General features: G+C 38.5%; 1 protein-coding gene across 3 annotated transcripts in view; it reads left to right on the top strand.

Annotated features, from left to right (window-relative positions):
- Positions 1 to 20,133, top strand: part of CDK19 (cyclin dependent kinase 19) — a 137,566-nt gene that overhangs the window by 69,264 nt on the left and 48,169 nt on the right. The gene's annotated exons all lie outside the window — the stretch shown is intronic.

The raw sequence follows: 20,133 nt of genomic DNA, 5'->3' as shown, positions 1-20,133 counted from the left end.
AGGCCTGGAACAGAAGTCACAGACATCTGCTGAAATAAATTTTATTTAATTTCTGTCATAATAACTAATAACAGTGGCCAAAATTAGGGGGTTCAGGTTTTGGTATGGATCAATTTTTACCTTACTCCTTGGTATTTATTGTCAGTTTTTCTGTTAAATTTCAGATGTTAGGTTCTTTGGGTGTGGGGCTTTTTGTGTTTTGTTTTGGTTTGTTTTTTTCTTCCTTTGGAATATTAACCATGAGCAAAAGCAGGAAGCAGGTACATTGCTGATTTTCATGCTACAATTATTATTTTCCTAAGGAGACAGCTGTTGCTTTGGCAGAGTGCTGCCACGTAATTGGATACAGATTGAGAAGAACACCTGAAAAGTCTATATTCAGCTATGTTGAAGGGAAGTGTATGTGTTCATGGAACTACTGAATATGTATACACTCACATGCCATAAATGAACTTGGTATCTTGATGGGAAATACAAGATGGTATCTAAGATATTAATAACAAATACCCTAGAGAATTTTATTGCTGCTGTTGCCATTTCCAGGCTCCATTACCAGGTGTTCTGTGTTTCTGGTGCTGCTGCTTTACAGGTCTTATCTCTTGTTGATGAGTTGCAGCAAAGCTGGTGTCTTATGCCTCCGTCTTTTCTCTTGCAACTTGGGGAGGTGATGGTTGCTGTAAGGAAAAAAGATGACTGTTTTTCATGGCTCTGCAATCGTGTGCTTGACCGATACTGGCATAATTGAGAAGGGAGAAGAACAGGAATTTGTGAAGTCTTAATGTGTTCTTGATATGCGAATAAATTTAAGCTAATGGATTCTGGGATACTGCGGTGAGAGAACGGAAACCATTTGTAAAATTGCTTTGGTACACTGGTTGACTTAAAAATCTCTTGCCTTTTTAAAAAATATTGCAGATTTCTGAAGAATTCAGGTATTTCAAATAGTTATTTTATATCTTGTACACAGTAAGAAAAAAAAAGATATTATTTTGGATGTGTCTTGCCTGCTCTTGATATTAAGAGTTAATGTAATCATTCAGTAACCAATCTAACTTCTCAGTTAACAAAAAATTTTATGTATCTCTATTTCTATTAATATGCTCATACCTGTGATTTTTGCTTTTAAGAGTGTTACCTCAGGCATGATTTCACTGGGGTCAGTTTCTTACCTAGTATGTAAATGCCAGCTCTTCAGTGTTGTCTTAAGATGTGGAGCAGTCTGGTGTTTTTCTCTTAGCTGTTCTAATTTACATCCGCTGAAAAAAATGTTTTCTATTTTATGTAAACCAAATTTTGCATCAAGACACCTTGTACTTTCCTGGCTTAATATAACTCTGTTCTTACTATTTTTAGCATGCATTTGGATGCAGACCAAAGATGGTGGCATCCATAAAAGTAACATTATGCTTATTTTGTTGGGTTTTTTTAAAAGAATCAGGTTCTCCAATAATATTTATGCTACTATTAGTCAAATTCTCCTGAGCCATGGAAATGACCTTTGGAGTTTATTTAACAAATGTTGCAATGAAAAAAACAGCAATATGGGAGGTTGGATATTTGTGAGAGTGCTTGCTTGAAGGTATTTGAAGAACATAACTAAAATCTGAATTTGGAACTGTCTTAAGAGTTTTTAAAGAAGCCAAGTTTCCAAATTTGCTTTTTAAAAACACCCTAGTTCTCAATGGATCCTTAACTTAAGTTTGTTACTCTTAAGTTATTTTTAAGATTAGCAGTAGCCAGCACAAGCGTGACAGAGTGGTAGAACTGGTGAAGATGGTGAACTTGCAGACCTGCGCTCATGATGAGCTCATTCAGGGAGTGAGACCTGCAGAAGGTGTTCACTTTCCTCCTGCAGAGCTTGTTTTCTGCAGGATTAGCTCCCTGAGGGATCTCACTGGGAGCTCACTTGTGTGTGGGAGCTGGAGGTGGTGGCAGAAAGCTCCAGAGGTCATTTTAGCATCATATGCCATTAGGTAAGATACTGTTCAAATGCACCTTTTTAATTCTTAGGTGAAAATGAAAGTGTTTTTAAAAGATCAAGTTCAGTTGTGGTTCTAAATCAATATAGCTTTTATGTTTGCCTTGAATCCCTTGTGATGTAAGACTTACGTCAGTTTAAACTCTCTCAGCACAATTCCAAATTTAGGAAAGGGCCCAAACTGAGCCTAATTATAAAACCATATACACTCACACTCATACTTCTAAAAATATTAAAATAATTTAGTGTAGGGTATTTTCCAATTTCTTGTAATATTTGGATTATTTTGTTTCTAGCTTTCTTATCCTAAAGGTAGCTGAAAGGTGCTAAGTGACTTTTTAAGTATCGTTTTTTTGGCTAAGTTGTTAATTTCTGTCAATTTAAAACCTATTCAGCAGTATCTTTCTTTGCCTCAAGATTCAAACCAGTACAAATTATGGGAAAGAAGCATTAGAGTTTTGGGTTCTTTGAATAGCATTGTGTCAGTTCATACACCATGGAGTTGACTCAAGTCTATAAAAATCCATATGTTTGTTCTCCTGTCAAGCCATTTGGAATGGGATTTTGTTGTTGGATTGCGTGTTGTTGGGCAGCGATAATTTTGCCTTTTCAAGACAGCAGCATTCCTGAAAGCCACGAGTGAGACAAGGGAGTCTTTGCTGGCTCCGATAGCTGCTGGGGCACTTCATTATGAACAAGCGGTTAATATAGATAGATATTAAAGAAAGAGCCTTTTGATACTAAGCTTTTGTTTTTTTGAAGTACTCTGTATACACTGCGGACTGTCCACTTGAAGGAGATATAAAATTGGGCTCCATACCTTGAATTAACAGCAAGTTAGAAGATACAGCATGTAGAGTACAATATTTCAGGTTATTATGATATCTTTGTCCCCTCTTCCCCCAAATGTGAATTTTTTAGATGCTACAGGAATGTTCAACAAAGGCCTTCCTTGTAGAGATGTCTAAAAATGGAGATATTCCATACACCGTTCACAGTGTGCCTTCATGTTAGCAACAGAAAGGATTTTGGCACTGTTTCTTGTGCTAATGACCCTTCTGTAGTTGATGTTAGTTGCTTAAGGACAAAAGCAGGCAGATACCATTTGCTTTAGAACTTGATAAAAGCAATTGCTGTTTGTAATAGAATGCATTTTCCTGGAGGGAGGTATTATCTATGAGATGTTTTATGTGCACAGAAACCATATTGAGGAATTAATTTAAGATTCCACTTACGTCCTTGAGCGTTTCTTTAGAGTACTGTTTAATGTTATTAAAACTACTGGTTGAAAAATGCATGTTTGAAACCGAACTCGCCAGAGAAATGCAGATTTATTTTTTTTATTTCCCCTTTTCCCCCTAGGATTGTGTTAAGCAGTTGGTTTCTGCACTCTGAAATCAGACAATTGCTCGTTGCAATAGTTGTACAAACTAACTTTGACTAAGGATTTCTCAGTTTCTCTTGTAGTGCTTCTCTACAGCTTTAGAACGTTTACATTGATTGTGTGTGTGGTTTTACAAATTAAAGAGCAATATGTGAAAATACTCTATGTTTGACACATCTTTGAAGTCACAATTTTGATTTATGTACAGAAGGCAGAGTTAACATGTCCTGATGGAACAAAAGGTGTCCATGAGTCTTAAACTGCAGAGATTTTTTTAAAAACCCTTTTTACTCTAATAATTGATTTGTGTTATTCTGTTTAGAAAAATATTTAGATGTCTAAAGTACAAATGAGGCAGAGGGTAGATTCTAGATGTGGTGGTTCCCTGGCCAGGTTTGGGTGTAAAACTTGCTGTTGATGCAGAAGGAGCCCATGCTGCCTCTACTCGTCTCTGCCCCACTGTGCTCCCCCTCCTCTGAGCTGGGGATTAGCAAACTAATGTGAGTTAAAATTAGATTTAGGAAGAAGAGGTCGATCTGTATGCAAGTTCGTTCCCTGATCTGGTTCAGCATGCAATTACACAAATGCTTATATAAGGTGGATATATGGGCAAGATGGATATATGTGTGGGAGCCAAGTAGACAAAGATGGGACGTAAGGGAAGGGTAGATTTCCATTTTCAGTGACATTGTCCTATTCTGCTGGTGGTGTGAAGTATATGACCTGTAATCCTCCTCCTTCTTAACCATTTTGGCACCTGTAAATTTGTTGCTTTGTTAGTGTCTAGCTTTTGGCCAGTAAGAATAAAATAAACACCTGACATTTCTCAACACACAAAGTCTAAGATTTGTTGTCGTGGTTGGCTAAGCTGGGGATGCTTCCATGTCCATGTGTGGTTTTCTCGGTGTAACTCTTTTTCTCCAAGTCAACCTTCTCACTCTGACTTCACTAAGGGGGACTGGGAGGAGCAATCAAACTGTGGTAAAGACTTTGCCACTGGTTTTCCATCTCCAGCTTTTTAATTACCAAATCCTTGTCTCTTGAGGCAGGAGAAGATCATATATGTGTTCTTTAGTTTCTCATCTGTATTAACATAAACTATTTTCATTGCATACTTAATCTCATCAGTTTGTTTTTTCTTGGAGGGAATTATGGAGTGTCTGTGCACTTCTGCCACCTACAGAATTCGTGAAGTGCTAATCTGTGCATTTTTGGTGGAAGGACATAACAGACAGCTGAGCTTTGATATAGTTTTGACTTTGCGTGTCTGTTTATGTAGCAAATATCTATAGACAGCCTTTAGGGGGATCAGACGTGAGCTCCTAGATTTAGGCTTCTTAACAGGTCCCCTGAATATCTACTCACTGCTGTAACAGTAAACTCAGTTCCTTTCCAAGTGTAAATCTTCAGCAGAGCCACGAGACGCCCATGTGGTGACCGGTGCCAGCTCCAGCTGGCCGTGATTGCACTCAGGGCAAGCTGTCTTCTCCAGTGTTCCCGCTCCACATCTCTTGGGAGTGGTGTGCAGGGGACAATGTACTAGTTGTTCTCTCTCAGGGTTATCTGGAAACCATAGCTGTCTGGAGGCTGTGGGTTTTCTGCTGTCAGAAGGCAAGGAGGAGGGGAAAGCCCAAACTGAAGGAGCCAGACAGGTGACTTTCTGTGGGAATCAGCAAATTGTGTCTCCCTCAAAGGCACAGCCTTCTCAGAAATGATTAAACTGTGTAGTGTTTCATTCTCTAACTCTAGGGAGAATTTATCATTTGTTATTAATATATTCCGAATTTGTATTTTTAGTAATCCATCGCTGTGTTTGTATGGAATACCAACACTTTAGCAAATCTTCAATAATTCAGTTATATTAAATTCAATAAAGTTCCAACAGTTTTCAGATTTTTAGTTGACCAGTTGACTTTTGGTTTGGGGGTTCATCCAAAACCCAGTCATTATTTTCTCATGGTAATCCTCCTCTAGACAGTATGTAAATCTGCAGTCTCTTACTATGGATGGGTACCTGGACTCTGCTCTGAAACTTTGCTGCCACATTACATGGCCCACTTGACCTGTCTTTGCCTCTATTTCCCAATCTGTTAGCTATTTATGGGTATAATTTGTAGCTTACTGCTTTATGTGCCGTGAAATCTTTGACTGAAAGCAGTATAATATCTATGTTTTATGTAGCTAACTATTTTTTTCTGTTGTTTGATACTCTTCTAATGAGCTGGAAGTATTAACAAAGACTAAGGATTATAATAAATGGCATGTTGTATTAAGGCACTAGAAAATTTCTTACAATTTTGTTAAGTGGATACTGACCTTTTAGTTCTGCTTTCATGTCAAAGCCTTTGAGAAATGAAAAAAATCTCTCAGTGCCTATTATTACTAGTTTATACTATTTAACTACTCTCTCCTGTTCCTCTCTGGGCCCTCCCAAGAAGATTTTCCAGGCCAATAAGTAAATAGAAAGTTACCTAAAAAGCAGCAGATAAAACGTATAATGACAAGATAAAATGTATAATGACAAGTGTGGGAAACTCCCCTTTTACCAGCAGTTCTAAAAAAGGATTTTCATGTGCTGATATCAAAAGTAAATTTAGACATGGGTTCATGCACCCCTTTCTTGATGAGCAGCTGCTATGTAGGAATGTGGAACTGTTGGGTCCTGCCTTCTGCCAGTGATTTTGCACTGGCTTGAAGAGCTTCTTGGCCCTGTTCACCCTTTGGGGTGTGCACACACCTCCTATAAATAAATAGTGAGTCAATCTGTCTGCCAGTTTCTGTAAACTTTTAAAAAACACTGTAATTGTAATCCACACCATTCTGTGTCATCATATGTGTGTGTGTGTGTGTGCACGCATGAGAAGGGTGCACAAATGTGTATGGACATGCACTCGCAACTCACCTTCTTCCCTAGCTGTGTATGGGTTTAAGCCTCTTAATCCATCTGCATGATATCTCTGGGGTGAAGGGAACTTCCCACAGTGTCAAAGAACCTTATTCATGATCATCCTCAGCTTGCAGATTTCTCAAAAAAAGGAAATACAAGCTAACACTATGCATTTTGAGAGACTAGACTTCAGACTTCAGAAAGTGATTTGAATTTATTAGCTGAAAGGTTAACATATTTTTCTTCTTTCATATCTGGTTAGAGAGGATAGGCCTTTTTATTTACTGCTGAGGAACAACAGTATGTGGGTGCTTACATATGTGTCTATATGGATACATGCTTCTAGATAGGGAAACAAACCAGAAATTTCAAATGCTCAGCGAACTGAGTTTTATCAGTATATGCCTTTCTCTTTTTCTATTTTCTTTTTAAATATTAAACATATATTGAGAGGCAACTACTCAAAAATTTCTCTTTGCTCAGAACTTTGTTTTTCTCCTTCAGTTGTTAAAAACAATCTTCATGTGATTCAGAAAGGTTTATAAAGACCTGCACAGAGTATTACCTCTATTGAGTACATGGAAACAACAATTTTTCCAAGACTGAGTAATGCATACCTTTTGGTTTGTGGCAAGAGTATTAAGATGTTTGTAGATTAATTTTTACTAATAAAAATAATTGCAGTTGAAGAAAAATGTTTTACCTCGGGTTCTGAAACAAGCTTGTGCTCATAAAAACCTGACTGGATATAAATTCAGATGAGTCAGAAGAAACAAAGGGACTGATTTAATGTTCTCTTGGCTGCGTTTTGCTGCTTAAGTCAACAGAGAACATATGGCTCCTGTGAGCTTCATCTCTCTTTTCCCGAGGTGGAAAAAGGGTGAGAAGGCAGCAAAAGTATTAAAGTAATTCTAGAATTTATTTGGTTTATTCCTGATATGGAAGAAACAGAAGGAAAATGTCGTCTTTCTAAGAGCCACAGCTCAGATACCATCTGCTGTATGAAGGTTTCTAGTAAATACATGATGTATTAACCTTACTGGTGCAGCTGACCAGAGTGAGCAAACTGGGTTTTGCATTCTGAATGACAAAGGCCAAGTTTAGAAGAAGCTTTTAAAAGTTTTTCTTTCATAAAAGACTTTTCACCTTATTTATTTATTTATTTATTTATTTACTTACTTACTTATTTATTTCTGTTGGAGGAAGTGCCTTTGGAATAATGGAATTGGTTACAAGTTGTGTCTATCAGATTATTTCTGTTTGGATTCATTGCCCATTCTGAATAAGGCTCTAAAGGTTGTCACCATGTTGTTGACATGTTCGTATTTACAGTAATAGAAAGTAATGAAGCTTAAAAGAAGTATGTTAAAATCAATGAAGACAGCTAGTGTAACAACATACAATAAAGAAAAAAATGAAAACTCTGCATTTGTTCTTCACGTTGCTTGCCATCATGTGCTTTCTCGTGTGCATTTCTCATTTCTCTCCATTTGCAAGCTGCAGTGACTAACAAACAATATTACTTTATTCTCCAGTTTTATTACGTGTGAACCTTGTCAAAGAAACTGGCTCTGCAGCCAAAAATGACTGATCAGCTGGTGTTTCACTGGTGGCTTCTCTCAGGGCCTGTTTGTCTTCTCCAACCTCCATCCTTTCTGCTTTCTGGCTGACATTTCAGAAACCATTTGCCTTACTTTAGCTATAAGACCAAACACCACAGTTACATCTGTTAATGAAAATGAAGGAAATCCTTTATATAATCTGTGAAGTGACCAACTATGTGAAGTGGTCCTCTGAGAACCTGGACACTAGATTTTCAAATTCATCTTTAGGGAGGATTATGGTAATCTTACACTTGTTTTTCTGAATTTCACCTAAAAATACCTTGAAAATAAATTTTCAAGCCATTTTAATAAATACAGAAACAAACCTTTGGCATGTCTGGACCACTGGTAAAAGTATTTATTCTATTCTTTCACCTATTAACAGTGAAGTAGTGAAGATTTCCAGTCAAGAAGGGCTCATCATAGTGCAAGCAAGTAGTCAGTATTGAACACCTACATCTCTCTGTAATCAAAACTCTGTGCTAACAGGATTTTTTTAACTGTTCTTTCTCTGTTGTTTTCCTGCCTTCTGGATGCTAAAGCACTTGTGACTATATGACGGGCATTTTGACAGACCCCCATTTCACTCTGTTCAGCACCTCGGTGGTGTTAGAGCCCAGCTCCCTGTTACCTTCTGGTTTCCTTTCAGTGGCTTGTAGAAGTACTTCCCAAGAGTTCAGTAACCTTCCTCTGCTGCTTTGTGAAGTAGTAAAAAGCAGTGTGGAAATTCTTTTATTCTATTTAAGTAAGTTGTGGCATCTGAAAAAAAAGTGTTTTATATTTGGTTTATGGTTTTACATTCTCACACAAGCCCTCCCTCCCATCCCCAAGCTAACCCTCCTCTGTGATGCTATGGTTTCTACTGGTATAACAAACTTAAATGTAAATTTTGGTTGGTTTTGTGTTAGTTCACTTTATTTCTGCTTTATTTCTATTTTAACCACTTCTGTGTGTTTGGAGGTTTTGTGTGTGTGTGTGATTTTTTTTTTTTTTTTTTTATATTTAAATAAAATAAAAATGAAGTAAGGTTGTACTTAGAGTTTACACTTGCTTGTTATCCCAAAACTTAGCACAGTAATGTTCTATATAGGTGGTCTTCTCAAATATAACTCCTGTCTAAGAAAATAATTCTGCAGACAATATTTTACATTCCTGAAATACCTCTTGGAATGGGGGATTTCAGCTACTCAAGCCATTTTGTCTTATGCTGTAATTGCTGCCAGAGTGGGTTTTTCACAAATATATCTTCTGTTCTGCATTTTTCTTTAATCCATGAAACATGCTTGTACATTTTTACTTTGATTTGCCTTTCATATGGTTATTTTTGATGTAACAGTTGTGGATGATGATTCTTAGAATTATGAATTAAGTGCAAACTCCAGTAGGTCACATTTTAATGAGCTGATACTGATTTCTAATGCTATGAAGAATATTTTTGTGGCTGTTTAACTGTGAATACGACTGGCTGTTTGTCAGCTCAGCCGAAATTAAGTCTCTTAAGTGGGATATTATAGTTGGGCTTTTTCTTATTGAAATTCAGGATGTGAATTCCAGTCTCTGCTCTAAAACTGATCGTTTGTCAAGTAAATATTAATTTGAATTCTTGATAGTTAAAACCAAGAGAAATGCAGGTTTGGGGTAATGCGTGTGCTTTAAATTTCTACTTAGCTGGATAGTATAATAATTTTGCAGTAGCTTCTTACTGATTTTTACTGTCACCAAATCCATATGCTGTGGCTGGCTGACTGCTGCAGTTTGCTGGGACTTGGGATTTACTTGGAAGCTGATTTCTGTGTGTGTGTGTGTGTGTGTGTGTCTCCTTGCTCTGGTGGAGAGCTGCTTGTTCTTCAGTGCCAGCTTCTGTAGTGGGATAGGAAGGGCTTGCAGTAGCACTGAACCTTTTAGGGGACCTAAATGTTCTCTTTTCTATGTAACATAAAAATACCTAAGTGTATACTCAAGTGTTGTGTTCCGTTTGAAAAAAAACGTTAAACAAATAGAGCTGTTTTCTACTAGTTTACTTAATTTTCAAGCTATTTTTCCTCCTGCAATGTGCACCTTTTGATGCTTATTTTATCCTTGTCTATGGGGATACGTATCCTTTTGAAACCTGGAGTTTACTGAAGTGCTGGTCCACACAGTTCTGCTCATTTACGACTTTTTGCTTCGTTGGAAAAATACTAGATGCTAATCTCCCTCTTTTTTTTTCTCTGGGGAACACTCAGGAAAGTCTACATTAACTGTTGAAATAGATTAACTAAATTGTGTTCAACTTCTTTGTGGCTATTCTGAGTGGTCTGAAAACGGAGTTGTGCTCAGTTCTGCTGTGCCTGTGCAAGGTGCTGCTGTCTCAGCCCACCCAGCCCTCCATTGCTGGAGGCGATGCTGGGTACCACACGGGCAATGATCTTAGAATCATTTTGGTTGGAAGAGACCCTCAGGGTCATTGAGTCCAACCATAACCTAACCTAACTCTAGCACTAAATTGTGTCCCTAAGAACCTTGTCTAAATGCCTTCTAAACACCTCCAGGGTTGGTGACTCCACCATTTCCCTGGACAGCCTGTTCCAATGCTTGACAACCCTTTCCGTGAAGAAATTTTTCCTCATACCCAATCTGAACCTCACCTGGTGCAACTTGAGGCCATTTCCTCTTGTCCTATCACTTGCTACTTGGGAGAAGATGCCACTGCGCTTCTCTGCTGCGGCTCTACCAGCCCATGGTCCCGGTGCTCACTTTCGCCCTTGACAAAGGGATATTTTCCTGCTGAGGTGCTAAAGTGGGATGGAGGGCTGCAGCCCATTCACCACGACCGCCTGGGTCGTTATCTCCAGCATAGAGACAGCGTGGGCTGCTAGATGCAGCAATGCTTGGAACTGCACAGCTGTTTTTCTTGGTGCACACAACTTGGAACCCTTCTTCACTGTTTAGGTAGTTTTAATATAGTTGAAAAAAATTAAACTAAAGGAGAGGGTATGGCTACATGAACAAGTTACAGCAAGGCAGTCAAGGGTGTGGATTTACTCTGCATTAGTTGCTCTGTAGTAACTGCTCACCTGCAGAAAATGCGTAGCCCTTTGATATCTCGCTCCTTAATGAGAGCGAGATGAAATTGCCTAACTGACCATCATTAAAACTGAACAGATACTGTGTTAATTTCCAAGTGCCTTGCGTTGTTTTTGAGGATGATTTCATTAAAATGCTGGTGACTAAAATGTCAATAAAATAATGACTTTACAGTACCCATATGTTGAGCTTGTAGAACAATTCAACCTTTTGGGGACAGTGTTACTAAAGTGCGTGTCTACTTTAGTTTTTGGTATGTAAGACCCACTTCAGTCTTACAAAAGAGTTGCGTTCAGAATTGGTGGGGGGTGTGCCAGTATCCTTTTTAATCTTATTAGTATCAGATTTCAAGTTGTTGAATGAGTTGATAGCCTTTAGATTTTTAATAGTAGGGACATTGCAGCCATTAAATATGTAGTAAAGCTGTTCTCGCCTCTAAAATAAACCTTCCCTAGACATTCAGCATGGTCTTTAGTTTGTAATGTGACTATATTCAGAATGGATGTTGTAACTATAGAGAAGAATTTCAGCTGATGGACATAGCATATACAAAGCATGGGACAGACTACCAGGGACTAGAAAGTGCTCTGATGGTATCTTGGAAAGCTAGAGGTTTTCTCACAGGTTTTTCATTGCACAGTAGATTTTTCAATAGTAATAATCTGTCCTGGAGTTGAGTGCCTGGGCTACTTATGCAGTTTGGAAAAAAAAAAATTCCCACAGGGAGTTTATTTGCATTTGAAACACTTGATGTTCTGTGAGAATGTCCAAGGACTTATTGGCAACATCAACTGTGAACTGCGAGGTAAATCATAAACCTCAATCACTAAAAACATAGACGTTTTTCCTAGCAAAAGGGAGCAAATTTGCTGTAGTAGAGGACAATCATATCTTTCTTTGAAAGTGTACTATGTGTTTCAAGTTGTTTAATTTAAAAAAAAAAAAAAATGGGACAGCTTGACCTGCCACACTTGAACAGGCTCGTGTTTTTGGCATGAATCACAGAATGTTTCTCAGGAGTTGGTGGTATCTCAGAGCCACTGCATGCCTATGCAAGTTGTTTTTCGTTTTTAAAAAGGGCATAATTGTTGAATGGAAAAATATTATAATTAGTTCTGAACTGTTTCAGATTTTGTTTTCGGCACGTAGAGCCTTCTTCACAACTTCTCTGTTTTCTTTCTTGATGCAAATCTTTCATTTGCTTCCAACTTCCTGCTCTTCTGCCCACATTCCTGTATCTGTTGATCTGCATTTTGCCGCCTCTTTAACATTACTCATATAACCTTGACTCAGCTTTGACTTTCCTGGAATACACCTTTTCATCTTCACAGCCTTAATTATTGCTCCTCCCTTCGGCCTTCACAACTTGGAGCTCTTGTGGCTGGTGCAGGTAGAACACTACGTTTCATAGCGTGACCGACACAGAGGGGTGGTCCTTCTTTATTTTAGGTTCTTGTTAAAAGTATCATACTCATTCAAAAAATTCATAGACTCATTAACACCTGAGGGTCTCTAAATTCTGAAGTTGGTAACAGTCCCTACTGTGGTGGTTCTGCCTCAGAAAAGGTGGCCTCCCAAAACAGCTTTTCTGTGTTTCCTCATTCAATATTATATGTACCGAATCTTCTTTCCCTATGCCTTCTAGCTTTTAACTTCAATTAGTAGGTTAAGCATGAATGGTGTGATCATGGTCATGTATGTTTGAGCTATTGCAGTCTATAGCTCTGGCCTGTCTTAGTTTATATCTAATAATTGTAAAGCACGTGGAGATTATTGGGAAAATCCCTTGCGAAACAAAAAGGAGTTCTATTTTGAGTTTGGCAGGTGCTATTTTTTTAACAGCAGACAACTTTTTGTCCTTACACTTCAAAAGTAAAAAGAGAACCAACTTACAAAACAAAAAAGCCAAATAAAAAACAAAACAACAAAACAAAACAAACAAACAAAACCAACCACAACAACAACAACAAAAAACACCCCTTCCCAGAAATATTTCTGTTATTTATATTATTGGAAGTATATGTATTGCTGCTGACCATGGTGTTCTTGGAGGTGTCAAGCTGATCCCAGTTATTTTGCATGGCAAGGTTGTAAATGTGTTTGAAAATCTTCAACCACAGACTTCAGTCCAGAATCGGCCTCGATTGGTGATTGATAGAAAAATCTTGTAATAGCTGATGCTGAAAACTGTCTGTAGGCATTCCAAGTCAATAACTAATTAGCTCTTCCACACAGTATTAGGTACAGTACAGCAACTTCAATTCCGTGTGTAAGAGGAGTCTTGATTCTTGCCATAGAACTGTTATAAGTGTTGCAAATAACTCCAGAGACATGAACACATAAATGAATAGTTGATAGTGTATTAGGTTAAATTTTTCTAAGATGACTTAATCGTTTGTTGGTTTTGTGATGCATATGTCATTTGGAAAGAACCTAATCTTCAAAAGCAGTTAACGATCAGACTCCCACACCTTGTCTCAAGTTGGCTACCTAAATATTTAAGCACCACCAGTTTATGTCCTGCCAAGAACTGCTTTTTGGTTCGCATTAATGAGGACAAGTAATACTAATACCTAATGAATTTGTTCATGAAAGCATCTGTTAACATAATTGTCTTTTGACGCATTTTTATTAGGTAGGAAAGTAAAAATGAAAATATAAGCACTATACTACAGAAACAAACTTTTAGAATCTGAAATACCACCTTGTAGTAGTACATTACACTAAATATTGTAAAATAAATGTATTTAGTGCACTTATTTTCCCCCTAAAAAAATCTTTATACACTTCCGAAGAAAGGAAATGAAGAAATTACTTGCTTTTTGTGTAAATTATTCAGAGCTGGTTGCCTTCATTGCTTTTTGCAACATTTTTTTTCATCTGTTTATATTCACAAATCACGATAGTTTTAGGACAGAAGATGAACATATTACTATCTAGTGTGCAGCTTTTAATAAACTGTAGTAATTTCTATGAATACTTCAAGTCACTGTATCAAATATGCCCAATGCAAGCACTCTGTTTTAGCTGGGTTATTTTAAATTTGAGGACTGGAAAGCTGTCATAAATATTATGGAATCCTTAGTGGAATAATTGTGAATTTGACAATATACAGTTGCCTCAATCCTGTATTGACTTTGTAAACACTGTAAGAAATTGAGTCAGATAGCTAAACTCATTTATCAGACAGATTTCTCTACTTCTCTGCTACAACTTGCTTATCATATGCATAGTCACTAAACTGAGGAACCTCTTCATCCAAGACTTGCAGGTCAGAGTATGGGCATGTTTTCTTGATGGAGACAACTTTATGGTGGTTGCAAGTGACAATATGAACTTGAAACTCCTTATCTGCGCTACCTGCCTGTGGCCACACTTTTACCAGCAGTATCCTTCGTAAATAAAAGATAACGTTATTCCTTCATGAAAAGGAGCGAGGTGCTTAGTGCTTCCTGCAGGATACCTGCACGATCGGAGTGTGTTTTAGAAGTGGGGTGGTTAGCAGGTCGAGAGAGGTTGTCCTCCCCCTCTATTCTGCCCTGGTGAGACCACATCTGGAATATTGTGTCCAGTTCTGAGCCCCTCAGTTCAAGAAGGACAGGGAACTGCTGGAGAGGGTCCAACGCAGGGCAACAAAGATGATTAAGGGAGTGGAGCATCTCCCTAATGAGGAAAGGCTGAGGGAGCTGGGTCTCTTTAGCTTGGAGAAGAGGAGACTGAGGGGTGACCTCATCAATGTTTATAGATATGTAAAGGGTGAGTGTCACGAGGATGGAGCCAGGCTCTTCTTGGTGACAACCAATGATAGGACAAGGAGTAATGGGTACAAACTGAAACACAGGAGGTTCCACTTCAATATGAGAAGAAACTTCTTCACTGGAACGGGCTGCCCAGGGACGTTGTGGAGTCTTCTTCTCTGGAGACATTCAAAACCCGCCTGGACGTATTAACCCTGCTCTAGGTGTTCCTGCTCCAGCAGGGGGATTGGACTAGATGATCTTTTGAGGTCCCTTCTAATCCCTGACATTCTGTGATTCTGTGTGTGGTTACCTGTGTGTTAGCAGAGGTGCTGACAGCTCACACTTTCACTACACCAAATTAGTTTGTTCATCTAGCTCCACAAATTTCTAAAGCTTCTCCAAGTGTGTTACTCTGCACATGAAAATACCTGTAGAACTGTGACTATTTAATGGAGATATAAATATAAAAAATATTTTTAAGTGGAATCTCACACCTAGTTTATGCTGTTGAGAAGTACTAAACCTACTGCATTTGGTTATTCAAGCAAATGTATAAGGCATTGAGGCATTTCTCACTAGAACCAAAGTGCCGTGTGAGCTGTTTGTGGCTGAGGTTTGTAGGTTCACAAATAGGATGCCATAAACTCTTGTGAAATTTTTACCCTCAAATGCTATCTTACTGCTAGTAAGAGATTCATAGATGGAGAGACTGAGAGAGTTGGGTCTGTTCAGCCTGGAGAAGACTGAGAGGGGATCTTATCAATGCTTACAGATATCTCAAGGATGGGTGTCAAAAGGATGGGACCAGACTCTTTTCAGTGATGTCCAACGATAGGATGAAGGGCAATGGGCACAGACTGAAACACAGGAGGTTCCATCTCAACATGAGGATAAACTTCTTTTCTTGGAGGGCACCAGAGCACTGGAACAGGCTGCCCAGAGAGGTTGTGGAGTCTCCTCTGGAGACATTCAAGACCTGTCTGGATGCATTCCTGTGCAATCTACTCTAGGTGAACCTGCTTTAGCAGATAGATCGGACTAGATGATCTCCAGAGGTTCCTTTCAACCCCATCCATTCTGATAATCTGTGAAAGGAGGGAGCAGTATTCACAGCACTGAAGCGATAGTGTTGTGGACTTACGGGTCTCTCTTAATTGTGTCCAGCATACTTTGCCTTGGTATCTGCAGAATCTTTATAATGAAATTTTGGAGGTGCTGGTTTGAAATGAGCAGCTGTGAAGTATTCTGCAGAAAGAAAGACTCTTCTGGCTAAGGAAGTTATGTTTTTCTGAGCGAAACCTGGAAACCATAGAAGGAGTTATAAGTAGGGAAAAACACACTTCATGCCCATGACAGCAGAGTACATAACAGTATTTACAGCCTTTGCTTCCAGCTCTTCTTGGGCTGTGGCTGTTGATATTAAAACACAAATTGCAAATGCCATTCTACAAAGTGAAACTGTTTAATGTTAAAAAAAAAAAAAAAGAAGATCAATATTTGTCAGGCTATGTTAATACTATGGTATTTGAGAAACTGGAGTATTTCTCTTTCCCAAGACAAGAAAACTGAACTATCTTGGACTATATGTACAGCAACTAAGTAACTGGGATAAATACTTGAGACTCTTAAGAGATAATTTGTGGTCTCAGTAACTTTTTAATTGGCTTATTAAATCTTAACTTTAAATTCTTTTTCTTTTCTTGAAACATGTTCAAGTTTTCAATCTCTGTATTCAGAGCCAACTTTTTCTCTGCTTCTCATATACCTTTCCCAGCCTCTCCCAGCATTGCCTGTGCCTGCAGGTACTTCCCTTGGTCTCTGTCCCTCGCTCCTGCCATGTCTGTTGTTTTATGGGTCGGTCTTTGGCTGAAAGAACCTCTCCAGTTTCTGTTCTCCAAGCTCTCTCCCTCTTTTGACACCAGCCCCCTGAGCTCTGTCTCTGCAGTTGCTGTTTGTTCCCTGCCCAATGTGCAGATTGTGTTTGCTCCTGTGCCCTGTTACTCTCCTGGCCTCTGATTACAGCTTTCTAAAAAGACAGCCATTTTGTTCAGTACTTTATCCATTCCACCATTTGTGTACAAGAAGAGTTGCGTAAATAAACAATAAAATACTTGAACTGGGTTGTTGCGGAGGCAGTGTTCACCGGTGTTTAGAATAGCAGTATTTTAGATCAATAACATTCAGTTGTTTATGGTTGTTGATGAAAATTCATTCTGAATTCAAGTGGTTTATTCTTGCTCCTGCCTGACCTGCTAGAAAACTATTTTGAATTGGTGGAAAATCTGCTTAAGCACATATGACCTTTAATTTATCTGAAGAATTGCTGTGACAAGAAGGTTTCAAATTGAGTGGGGATGTTGATAATTCTGAATTGGTGTTGATATAAGCATTAGGTCTTCAGTTTTTCAGTCAGATCTAGACTGTATAGAACTTTATTGTTAGACTGGGCTTATGCTGCCATGAAGATTGGAGTTTATTCTGCAGAAGGAATACCATAAGATTTTGAATGCCAGCTGAACGTTAGGCTCCTTTCTGTAGCATTTACTGATGAAGTGAGCAGAAAGGGAATGCAGTATTCTTCTAAATTTTGAGGAGCGTGCATACATTAAATATATTTGGTCTTGAGAAACGTTATAAAGTCTCATCACTAACATAAACATACGCAGATTTGCTACCTGATATCTTTTAACCTCATTTGTATGTGGGAGTATCTAAAATTGGCAGGTAATGAATAAGTCTTTCAGGCTTCAAAAAACAAGTAGAAGTATTGTAACTTATGAGTCTATCTCTAAACATATCCTTTGTGACCTCTGCCTAACTTTTTCTTCTACATGCAAAAAGCCTATGAAGACTTAAGAGGATCATCATATTGTGTTGGTCTTTTACCAACTTTGTGATATTGAAGTCTGGTACTAAATACTGATATTGCAATGTATTCAAAAATGTTTTGCTGTGTCTCCTGCTATGTTAACCACCTCCTAAAATCTCATTAGTGCCTTTGGATCCAAAGGAACCAGCAGAGGCTGAGCAGACCAGCCAGGTGGGAGACCTTCTTGAAGAGGCACTGTGGGCTGTGTGATGCAGGACAGCACTTGAGATGATCAGTTAGGGGCTTAGAGCACCTTTCTTATGAGGAGAGGCTGAGAGAGCCAGGTCTGTTCAACCTGGAGAAGAGAAGGCTGAGAGGGGATCTCATCAATGTTCATAAATATCTCAAGGGTGGATGTCAAGAGAATGGGACCAGACTCTTTTCAGTGGTGCCCAGCAATAGGATGATGGGCATCCAGCACAGACTGAAGCACGGGAGGTTCCATCTGAATATGAGGAGAAACTTATTTACTTTGAGGGTGCCAGAGCACTGGAACAGGCTGCCCAGAGAGGTTATGGAGTCTCCTTCTCTGGAGACATTCAGAACCCACCTGGATGCATTCCTGTGCAATCTGCTCTCAGTGAAAATACTTTAGCAGATTGGTTGGACTAGATGACCTTCCAGAGGTTCCTTTCAACCCCATCCATTCCGTGATTCTCTGATGTGGGGATTCTGCTCTCCTGTAAACTCTGCTTAAAGTTGTGAAACAATTGCACTTCTGAATAACAGTGAGAATCAAACTGAGCCTTTGAAGGCAGACCTCATTTATTGATCACTTTTAAAACTCTGTAGCTGCTTGTTTGGATGGTGACACCTTGGGACCACATCCAAGGGAAAACTAGGAGAATCAGTTTTCTGCAGCTTTATGATACAAGGCTGGGTTTGAAATATAATTGTTGCTAAGGAACCTGGCCATTGATGCTCAGTGCCTTAAAAATCAGAGCCTGAATGGGCTTGAAGATCCCCAAAAGTCAGGAAACTGTGGAGTGAGGGAGGAGCCTCAGCATGAACTGACTGAGAGATGGAGAGATTCTATCTGGGGCCTGGGACTAACAGAGTGATGGTGATCAGCTAAGAAAAGAGTTTGTGTTACAATGGATTTTAAAGGTTATGTTTGTAATTAATGTGTCAGCTGAGGTACTTTGTGCCTCTGCTCACTTTGTGCTCCATAGTTGCTTTTTTCCGCTGCAAACCATGTGAGGTTGTGCTGCCTCAGCTGGTACATTCCTAAATCATCTAGAACGTGGTAACTGGATGGTGAGTCTGAGACCTTATGGTCTACTGGACTGCTACATCCCAGTTAGTATTGCTGTAGGTGACAAGGCTGGTGATGGGGTGTTAAAATTTCTTCCTTAAACCTGAACACTCATCTGCTGGATAAACCATAGTGAGAAGGTGGCATGTAACTTATTCCGGTAAACACTGGAAACCAAGAGCTTGTTTCAATAAAATAGTCTTAGAAGGAGTATGAAAATATTTGGGTTATGTTATAAATTATTTCCACACAAGAGAGAAATTGATGCTATAGTATAATAGACATTGAAGTTGATCATATAAGGATTAGATTTCATAGTCTTTAGACTCACCATGAAGGAAGCAGGGAGGAAAGATGGGTCCTCATGTTTTTTTCCCTTGAGATTATAAGTATAGGAAAAGAGCATATATGAAAAGTGGATAAATATTTTAGCTTAATGCTGCAAAATAATGTACTTAATAAACTGACAAGAGCTAACTAAACAATATGAAATATTATTAGACATAAAACTTTAAGATCGTGTAAAACTTAGCGTATTTATTGCTTTTCTAAATATCACCAAAAGTTTATGCTGTAAAATAATAATTAAATATATTCCATAGTTTTGACTGCCTTAAGCTGTATTCATATGTCTGTGTGCAGACAAAAAGGGACTCTTAAGACCCAATTAATATGGAAATAACCTCTTCAGATAACCATGCTACCTTATTCTTATTCTTTCCCTCCTTTGAAATTTCCATTAAAGGACTTTTCTATTTCAACCTAATACATTCAAACTAAGCTATCCAAACAGAAGCTGATTTGTAATGAAAATGGGTTACATTTGTATCTATTCTTTTGGTACTATATTATTTATTGCAGTAAGAAAAGCTTTGTTAATTCTTTGGGTCTACCGGACTCTCAGGGGAATGGAGGTACTGGAGTTTTACTGCCAAACATGCTTTGTGAAAGGCAATTAACAAAATGTTTTATGACAGTGTCAGCACTCTCACTTTCAGTCATATGTCCTTTGATTGGATAGAGGCTTAATCCTCCTGTCTTAATAACCCTACTAAACTGGGAGTAGTCAGAACCAGTCGAATAAAACAAATACCAGGATTTGGCAATGGTGGAATTTAGCGCTGCAGCTGAAAGAATTAGAGATAGAGAATTGATGGTATCTCATTTTCACACCGCTGTAATAGAAACAAACTCATGCAAACAGATGAAGAGTTCTAACAGCAGGAACAGGTGAGAATCTCATAATCTTATTTCCCCCTCCTCTCAAATTCCAGTCCCAAGGTTCATACAGCTGAAGGCTTTCTCAGGTTAGAGTTCTGTCAGACTTGCTGTCTCTTCACTTTTGCCTTT

This window comes from Nesoenas mayeri (genome assembly GCF_963082525.1).
Source record: "Nesoenas mayeri genome assembly, chromosome: 3".
Lineage (NCBI taxonomy): Eukaryota > Metazoa > Chordata > Aves > Columbiformes > Columbidae > Nesoenas > Nesoenas mayeri.
Note: the sequence above shows the minus strand (reverse complement) of the source record. Positions and strands in the feature narration are given on the sequence as shown.